Source organism: Humulus lupulus, chromosome 2 (genome assembly GCF_963169125.1).
Source record: "Humulus lupulus chromosome 2, drHumLupu1.1, whole genome shotgun sequence".
Classification (NCBI taxonomy): domain Eukaryota; kingdom Viridiplantae; phylum Streptophyta; class Magnoliopsida; order Rosales; family Cannabaceae; genus Humulus; species Humulus lupulus.
This window is the reverse complement of record NC_084794.1, coordinates 29,853,869-29,863,785: the sequence shown is the minus strand read 5'-3', so window position 1 is coordinate 29,863,785 and position 9,917 is coordinate 29,853,869. Positions and strand designations below refer to the sequence as shown.

At 35.2% G+C, this 9,917-nt stretch overlaps 1 pseudogene; it reads left to right on the top strand.

Annotated features, from left to right (window-relative positions):
• The first annotated feature begins 234 nt into the window (after window positions 1-234).
• Window positions 235-6,757, top strand: LOC133815936 (peroxidase 27-like; annotated as a pseudogene).
• Window positions 6,758-9,917: the final 3,160 nt, after the last annotated feature.

Below are 9,917 nucleotides of genomic sequence, written 5' to 3'. Positions count from 1 at the left end.
ATAGAAGTGTCAATCCAAAAGATGTCAACTGTATTTTCTTTTTGGCCAACAGCCGCCAGCTGGTTAGATTACTAAAGAACTATCAATTTGAACGACAAGTAATAAATAATCAATCTTAATGAACTAGTCAAAAGGCACTCGCTTAGCTATAAAACACAAGTCACATTAGTCCTTAACATCTCACCCTTCAAGTAGCAAAACATAAAATTTCTTTGCTAAAGCCTGAAGCTAAGAATGGCAAATCTCAATCTATCTTTACTTGTCTTTCTTCAAGTTGTGCTTGTTCTTTCAGCCTTTGAAAGAGCCTAAAGGAGTTATGCGTGGAAAAGAAAATGAAGAAGAAGAATGATGAAAATGATGAGCTCAGTCTTGAATACTGATACTCAGACTAATATATATAGAAGAAGCTAAGATAGCTCTTGAGAAAGTTGTTACAACGACTCACGTGAATGGACACCAAGACACATTACACGTAACTGAAAATAGTAAAGACTCAAGAGCTGTTATAACTAACTTAGCACAAGAAAAGCTGTTACCCTTGACCTGTATCATCTGTAACACCCCCCCTCAAGATGCACGTAGCTTGGCGAAGTGTAAGCTTGTCTCTCAACAACTGAAACTGTGATGTGGGTAACGGCTTAGTAAGAATGTCTGCAACTTGGTGTGTAGAAGCTATGTAGCGAACATCAAGTTTCTTAGCTAGAACACGATCTCGAACAAAGTGGATGTCAACTTCGATGTGTTTCGTTCTTGCATGGAACACGGGATTAGATGCTAAAGAGGCTGCACTCACGTTGTCACACCATAGAACAGGACACTTCTTACTAGACAAGTTGAGTTCACTTAGAAGAGATTCAATCCATATGATCTCAGCAGTAGCAGAAGCAAGAGAGCGATACTCGGATTCCGTACTGGAACGAGCAATAACTTGTTGTTTCTTAGAGCCCCAGCTGATCAAGTTATCACCAAGAAGAACACAATAACCGGAGGTTGATTTTCTATCATCTAAACAGCCAGCCCAATCGGCATCTGTGTATGCTTGAATATCAACATTGTTTGTAGGTCTGAAATGTAATCCCAAGTGAGGAGTGCCAACTAGATATCGTAAGACTCTCTTACATGCTGTCCAATGAAGTGAGGTTGGTGACTTAAGGTACTGACTGAGGCGATTAACAGCAAATGAAATATCTGGGCGAGTCATGGTGAGATATTGGAGGGCCCCTACTATGCTTCGGTATAGAGTGGGATTAGCAAGAGGAACACCTGAGTCAGAGGTGAGTTTGATACTTGGGCACATTGGAGTGGGTTGAGAGGATGAGGCACTCATTTTGGTCTTGTGAAGCAGATCACGTATGTACTTTGTTTGAGTTAAAAAGATCTCATCATCTTGTCTAGTAACTTCAAAGCCGAGAAAATAATGAACTTCACCCAAAACTTTCAAAGCAAAATGCAGGTGGAGATCAGTGATCAACTTATGCACCTGAGAAGAATCAGACCCTGTAACCAAGATATCATCGACGTAGATAAGTACTAGGAGAAGCTTGCCATTTCGATTAGAGAAAAATAGACTTGTATCCGCACGAGAGTTAGTGAGGCCCCATTGAAGAAGAGATGTCTTGAGCTTGTCAAACCAAGCTCTTGGAGCTTGTTTGAGACCGTAAATAGCCTTGTTCAACTTGCATACATGGGAAGGGAACTTGTCACTTATGAAGCCTGGTGGTTGTTGCATGTAAACAGTTTCTTGAAGAATACCATGCAAAAAGGCATTGTTTACGTCGATCTGCTGAATTGGCCATTTGTGAGATGCAGCAAGGGTGAAAATTAGACGAATAGTGCATGGTTTGATGACAGGACTATATGTTTCGAAGAAATCAATCCCCGGGGTTTGTTGATAGCCTTTGGCCACTAGACGAGCCTTGTACCTGTTCACCGAGCCATCTGCATTATACTTCACTCGAAATATCCACCTGTTTTGAATGACAGGCATATCAGGTGTAAATGGCACTAGAGTCCATGTATTTGTGTTCTGTAAAGCTTGGTACTCCTGCTGCATAGCCTGTCTCCAAAGAGGGTTAGCAATAGCTTCTTTAATATTAATTGGTTCTAATTCAGGTGAAAGATTAGCCATATAAGTCTTTGGTTTAAATGTGCCTGTTTTTGAACGGGTGATCATTTTGTGAGTATTTTGGACAACAGGAGGGATAGGCAGGTCAACTGGAATGGCCGAAATTGGTATGTAAGGGGGATGAGTTGTTGAGTCTGGCGGGGAACTAGTAGACACTGGAGTGGGGGACTCAGATGATGAAAATTGAGGTTGTTGTGGGGATGACACAGTGGTAGATAAAGAAGACTGAATGTGTTGTAAAGGAGATGGTATTTCATAATCTTGAAGATTGACAGGACTGCTTGATTGTGGTTGAGACTCAACTGAAGGTGGAAAAAGAGTATTATATGGAAATTCAGATTCATTAAATGTAACACTACGAGCTATGTATACCCTTCCTGATGGATGCAAACATTTGAACCCCTTATGATAAGGACTATATCCAATGAAAAGACACTTTGATGACCGAAAAGCTACCTTATGACTGTTATAAGGCCGAAGCAGAGGGAAGCAAGAACACCCGAAAACCTTTAAGATATTGTAATCTGGTTTGATGTGAAAAAGGATTTCATATGGAGATTTGAATTTGAGGGTTGGGGTAGGTAATCTGTTAATCAAATAGGCTGCGGATGAGAAGGCTTCAAACCAGAATGTTAAGGGTAGATTAGCTTGGGACAACAAAGTGAGGCCGGTATCAACAACATGGCGATGTTTTCTCTCAACATTGCCTTGTTGTTGGTGAGTGTGAGGACAGGAGTTTCTTCTAACAATGCCTAGTGTGGTGAAAAGGTTATAAAGTGGTTTGTATTCACCTCCTAAATCGGTTTGGATGCTACGGATTTTGGTTTGAAAAGTACGTTCGACAAAGGCATTGAAATGATGAAATATTTGTGTTACTTCAGATTTTAATTTCATTGGATACAACCAAACATATTTAGAGTAATCATCTAGAAAACTAATGTAGTATTTGTATCCATCCATAGAAGAGTAAAAAGATGGTCCCCAAACATCTGAGTGAATCAATTCAAAAGGAAATGTAGTATTATTATTTGTACTCTTGAAACTGAATTGATGCAGTTTGCCTATTTGGCATGCATCACAAAAGGAAAGATTATTACATTTGATATTAGGAGATACATGAGACAAGACCCTATCTAAGACTGGTTTTGATGGGTGTCCTAATCTACAGTGCCAAACAGTGGCATGTTTTGACTTGTCTAGTACAGTATTACTAGTTGTAGTACAATTCAAAGCTGAATGTGTGGGAATATTGGAACGGTTGAACTGGGAGTGAGACCGAGGGACATTTGGAGAGACTGGAGAAGCAAGATTGAGCTTGTAGAGTCCTTCATTGAGGGAACCCTGAAGAAGAACTTGCCTCGAGATCTTGTCCTTAACAAGACAACAAGTTGAATCAAACTCTAACACAACATTATTATCATGTGTGAATTGAGAGATACTGATTAAGTTTTTGGTGAGATTAGGCACATGCAAAATGTCTTTAAGAAGTAAAGAATTATTGGCTTTAAAAGTTTGCACAGAATTTGAACCAATTTGATTAATGGATAGAAAGTTACCATTGCCAACAAGAACCTTGGCCTTTCCTTTGTAGTCAACCCTGTTGTGTAGTTGATTGGGATCATTTGTCATATGGTTGGTGGCCCCACTGTCCAAGAACCACGATCCTGCAGGTTCATCCGTGTAAGTGGACTCAGATAGCATGGCTTGAGGAGAGTCAGAGTTGTTGTTGGTGGTTATTGCATCAGCAGGTGTGGGAGGAGGACCGGAGTAGTGCACATCAAACCGGTGATAGCACTTGATTACCGAGTGACCTGTACGTCCACAAAGTTGACAAACAATCCTATTACCTCTGCCTGAATTACGTCCATTGTAAGGAGGTCTTGATCCACGAGAGCCTCCACGACCAAATCTTGATGAAAATCTGTTGGTACCACGCACCGAAAGGCCAGCAAAATTCGCTTGAACATTGTCAAGAGTGGAGCTGGAGAGCTGTTGGAGCCTCATCTCTTGGTTGTGAAGACTAAACTGCACATCTTGAACAGTGAGAGGTTCAGATCTGTTAGTGAGATTAACGATTGTAGCTTCATACTCAGCACCGAGACCTCCGAGTATGTAGAGGCAGAGACTTTCATCTGTAAGAGGTTCGCCAGCTGCAGATAAGTTCTCTGCATAGTTCTTCATCTTGAGTATATACTCGTCGATTGATTGAGATCCCTTCTTCGTGGATTGAAGCAAGCCTTTGATCTGAAGTATTCGAGCTTTCGACTTTGTGGCAAACAATTGCGCAAACATACTCCAGATCGCAGCAGAGGTATGACAGTTGAGGACATGGCCAAGCATCACCTCATGAACAGAGTTAAGCAACCAGTGCATCAAGAAATGATCAAATCTCATCCATTGGAGATAAGCAGGATTTGGATCGAGAGTACCTGGAATCGTAGGCGATGGTTGAGTGATGGTGCCTAGAAGATATCCGTCAAGGTTGTACGCACGAGTAGCAGCGAGTACAAGAGTGCGCCAGTAAGAGTAGTTATGGCGATCGAGACGGAGATTCAATGGAAGAAGGTGATTGTTCGGAAGTGCGATCGGAGCAGCAGCGATCGGTGGAGGAGCAGGAGCTTGACGAGCGTCATCGGCTTCGGCGTTGTTCGTTCCAGCGGATGCCATGATCGTATGGCTCTTGATACCATAAAGGAGTTATGCGTGGAAAAGAAAATGAAGAAGAAGAATGATGAAAATGATGAGCTCAGTCTTGAATACTGATACTCAGACTAATATATATAGAAGAAGCTAAGATAGCTCTTGAGAAAGTTGTTACAACGACTCACGTGAATGGACACCAAGACACATTACACGTAACTGAAAATAGTAAAGACTCAAGAGCTGTTATAACTAACTTAGCACAAGAAAAGCTGTTACCCTTGACCTGTATCATCTGTAACAGAGCCAGCGCACAAGGCTTGAAACTAGGCTTCTACCAGCATTCTTGTCCAACAGCAGAAAATGTCATTAAAAAGACAACGTCTAAGTACATTTCTCGATTTCCAACTCTTGCTGCAGCTTTTCTGAGAATGCATTTTCATGACTGTTTCGTCAGGGTACGTCTTTCATAACTAGAATTTACTTGGTCATTTTTCATAACAATTTTTATTTTCATTAATGGTTAGCTTGTTTGTCATTGCATAGTATATAATTGCAAACACAACTTAAGTGATTATATAAGTATGTTTTAACTACATTGCGTGGTTTAGCATTTGACATTTTAATATTACTATTATCACAAATTATGTCAACGAATGCAAGAGTACTACTCTAATAAGTTGTCTGTTGCAGGGATGTGATGGTTCTGTTCTATTGAACTCAACAAGGAACAACCAAGCAGAGAAAGCAGCCATTCCCAATCTGAGCCTAACAGGGTTTAATGTCATTGATGCTGCAAAATTTGAAGTGGAAAAGATATGCCCCGGTGTTGTTTCATGTTCTGATATCTTGACTTTGGTAGCTAGAGATGCTGTATCCATGGTAATTACATTAAATCTTCAATGCTTCTCAATTTGACCAATCCAAGGCTTATTTGGTATCTTTTGTTCTTTTTGTTGAAATAAACAAAAGATGACACCAAACAAGCACTAAGTGTACCGATTTGAACTTTTTCTTTTCCTTTTCAGATTAATGGACCCTATTGGGATGTTCCAACCGGCAGAAGAGATGGAAATGTTTCATTAGCTGTAGAGGCTTTAATCAATTTACCTCCTCCTTTTGCTAACATAACAACACTTAAATCAATGTTCGCCGCAAAGGGTTTAAATGCTAAAGACTTGGTTGTTTTATCAGGTACTAAGCACCAAGCTATTTTTTTCTTGTTACATTTATATATTTTGTATATTTTTTTTCTTCCTTTAGTAATATCTAACTCAAAATCTACTTTTCTGGATTTTAGGAGGACATACCATTGGAAGGGCTGCTTGTGCTGCCTTCAACAACCGCTTGTACAATTTCACTGGCAAAGGAGATGCAGATCCCTCATTGGATCCAAATTATGCTGTCAATTTGAGGAAAAAATGTGGACCTACTGATTTTAGCACAACAGTCGAAATGGACCCTGGCAGCTACAAAACATTCGATGAAGATTACTACACCCTTGTAGCCAAAAGAAGAGGCTTATTCCAATCTGATTCAGCTCTCCTCAATGATCCTAACACAAAGGCCTATGTTAAATTACAGGCAACCACACATGGATCCACTTTTGCTAAGGATTTTGCTGAGTCTATGGTCAAGATGGGCAACATTGGTGTCCTTACTGGCAAGGCCGGACAAATCAGGAAGCATTGTGCTTTTGTTAATTGATTGATGTGTTAAATTTTTTTTATTTATTTGTTTTTCCCTCTTTTTTTTAATATCTCCTATTTTTTTTATTAAATAATCAAGCAATATCATATGTGGATTTTGAGTAAAATACCTTGGAATATTTGATGTAACAATGGGTTGCAAGGTGTAATTAATACATAATATTGGCACGGTCGAGAATAAGCAAGCCTCTTATGATTTAATGTAAATTTAATAAAATTTTGGTGAACCATTTTACTTTTCTGTATGCTGAGTTATGTAATCTTTTTTTTTTAACTTCAACCATTTTACTTTTCTGTATGTAGAGTTACTATAATCCATTATTATTTTGATAAAATTAATATCCTATAGAATTATATTAGGACCTTAATTGGTGGGCATCCTTCCATTGAATATCTTCAAAATAAATGGAAAAACAAATGGTGAGATAGATAGTCGACTAATTAACTAGTAATCAGTTGTAATATGAAATTGAAGAGAATAAACATAACATATAATACCTTTGAAAATATTACAGCGCATTAGATTAGAATTTATTCATTTGTTTTAGTACAACTTGGTGGTTTGAGTACCGATAAATAGTTCTTTGTTTTATTCAATCGAAATTTGTGTATAATTACAGTAAATTGAATTAAATTTAGGGGTGTACAATTTTTAGGCAATATGTTATTATTTACATATATTATTGTGTTAAGGATTTGATTATCTTTCTTACTTCATCAGTCTAACTTCTAGATATATCTTATTAGGTAATTGACCAATTTCTTTTTAAGTTTTTATTATTTATATAACTGTTATTTTTTAATTCCTTTATTGTACGGCCTCATTTATTTGCAACTTTTATATTTTAAATTAATGATTATTTCTTTTTGGAAAGTATTTATTATAATTATTAATAGGATAACTGTATTTTTTTTGGGTCTGTAACCTCCAATTAGTTTAATATTTTAAATGGGATTATTATGTTATGTATTTATTTATAACTTAATTTGATTTTATAACTGAATTTTAAAAAACGTATAGTTGGTTTGAATTGTGTTAGTGTTTCTTTTATTTTCTAAATTTGAATTAGTTTAATTTTAGTAAATTGTTTACAGCTCATTTCTTTGCTAGAATTGATTATATCTTATTATCAAATCAATTGTGGTATAATTTCTTTATAATTTTTTCCCTAATAGTAAATGATATTTATTTTATATAGCACTTATTGTTTGTTTTAATTTAATAGCTGAAATTTTCCGTATATTTACAATCAATATGGTTAATTAATTTAGAGATTTCTCCAAATTTGGTTGAATAATATATAATTTGGAATTTAAATGGCATTTTATAATTAAATTATCGATTGTTTCTTTTATTATAATTGTATGGTAATATATAATTAAAATATTTATTAACCTATACTTGTTTTTATTACAATATTATTTAGTTATTATATTAAATGGTAATTTATAATAAAAATATTAATTAACCTAATATTGTTTTATCATATTTTATTAATAAAAGTGGCTTTTACCATACTATATATTCTTCTTTCTAAACTTCCATTCTACTACTATCTTAATCTTCATCTTTACAATCTAAACTTCCATTCCATATTCTATTCTAACACTTTTTTTTTGGATGGCATGTATTGAACATGGATCTATTATAAAGATCATACCCAATCACAACTAAATGTCTTGCTAAGTGTCTCTAGACTAAATACTTGCTATGTTCTCATGACCAATCTTAATCAGTTATTAGCTCACAAAATGAAAGAGCTACATCAACTAATATGAGGAGTGTTACAGTAAACCTCCTATTTTAATCTCTTAACCAACTTCTGCCTCAAAAAACACATATCAGAGTATTTTTTTTTCTCATGACGGTGTTTGTTGTAGCTACGACATTCTTCCTGCAAATTTTTAAAAAAATTCCGAGTAGTTTCAGTGCCGAAAACACAAATTTTTTGTTGATTCTTTATATCCCAGTTTATTATGCGTGTTCAAAAAAATAAAAACCTATTTTGGGCACTATAAATTATTCAATTGTTTTTGAAAATTTGCAGGAATGATACTATAACTATAACAAACACCTCCTTGATATATTTTTTTTGGAAAAATAATACTCCGGCATATGTTTTTGGGGGCAGAGGTTGAAATAAGAGGTTACTATAGCTAGCACTCCTCCAATTAATACCACATGCATGTCGTAATTGGTTACCATCTTAGACAACTAAATGTCTAACTCGGTCGATTACTAACTCAGACCTTTACATGTTTATCTTTACTAATTACTAACTCAGACAACTAAATGTGTGACACAACTAATTAGTAACTCAAATAGTGTACTACACCAAAATACCCATTCAGTGTTAGTCAAACGCGTCAGTCAACCGTTGGCCGAGATTTAACATTTATGGCAGTTGGAAACTGGCACAAATGAATGTGTATTATTTGCGTCAGTTGTAACACTGACTCTGTTAACGGGGGATGTTTGCGTCAGTTGGACACTGACGCTGTCAATGGGGTCATTAGCATCAGTGGCCCGCTGACGCAGACGTTTCGTTAGCGTCAGTGGACCACTAACGCTAATGCCCCGTCCCTACTACACTCAACCCCATTATCCTCGATAGCCCCATTCGACCTAAACCCCAAATCCCTCTCAAGAGTAGCTGTGATTTCTCTCCCACATGCGGCGCCAATAACTTTTAAAGTTAGTTTTATTTTTTTTTTATTTTTTTTTTCAATTTTGAGGACAAAATCAAACTTATATATGTTTTAGAAGCTTATACATAGTTTTTTTTGTATAGATTATAGGTTTTTGAAGATTTGGATTAGAAAACTCTATAAACTAATAAGTTTTTGAGTTTTGATTGCTCAATATCCCACATTACCACAAGTAAGTGTATTTTTATTAAATTTTACGAATTAAATTAAATTTTTATAATTTTTTATAAATATAATAGTTATATTTCGGATTCATTAAGTTTTGTTTTGATTATTATGTAATTGTTTTAGATTTAAACTTATTATGTTATTTTGTTAGAATATTTTTAGTACAATTTCTTTAATTTTTGTTAGCATTTTCAATTTTTTCAATTTGTTTTATTTCATTTTGGGTTTAATGATTTATATATATGTAGATATTAGATTATGTATTTTTTTAAGGTTCCAAATTGTTATTCATTCAGTTAGAATATTTTTAATTAGTATAATTTTATTTATATTTTGTAATATTTTTTATTTTTTTCAATTTAATTTCAGCTTTAGTGATTTATATGAGTGTATATATTAAATTAAGTGTTTTATTTAAGTTCCACTTTATTATTTATTTAGTTATAATATTTTTCCTAGAATTTTCCTTATCTTTTTTTACTTTTTAATTTTTTTTTCAATTTCATTTAAGATTTAGTGATTTTTTTAATTAATTATTTAAAGATTTAGTTATATTGGATTGTATA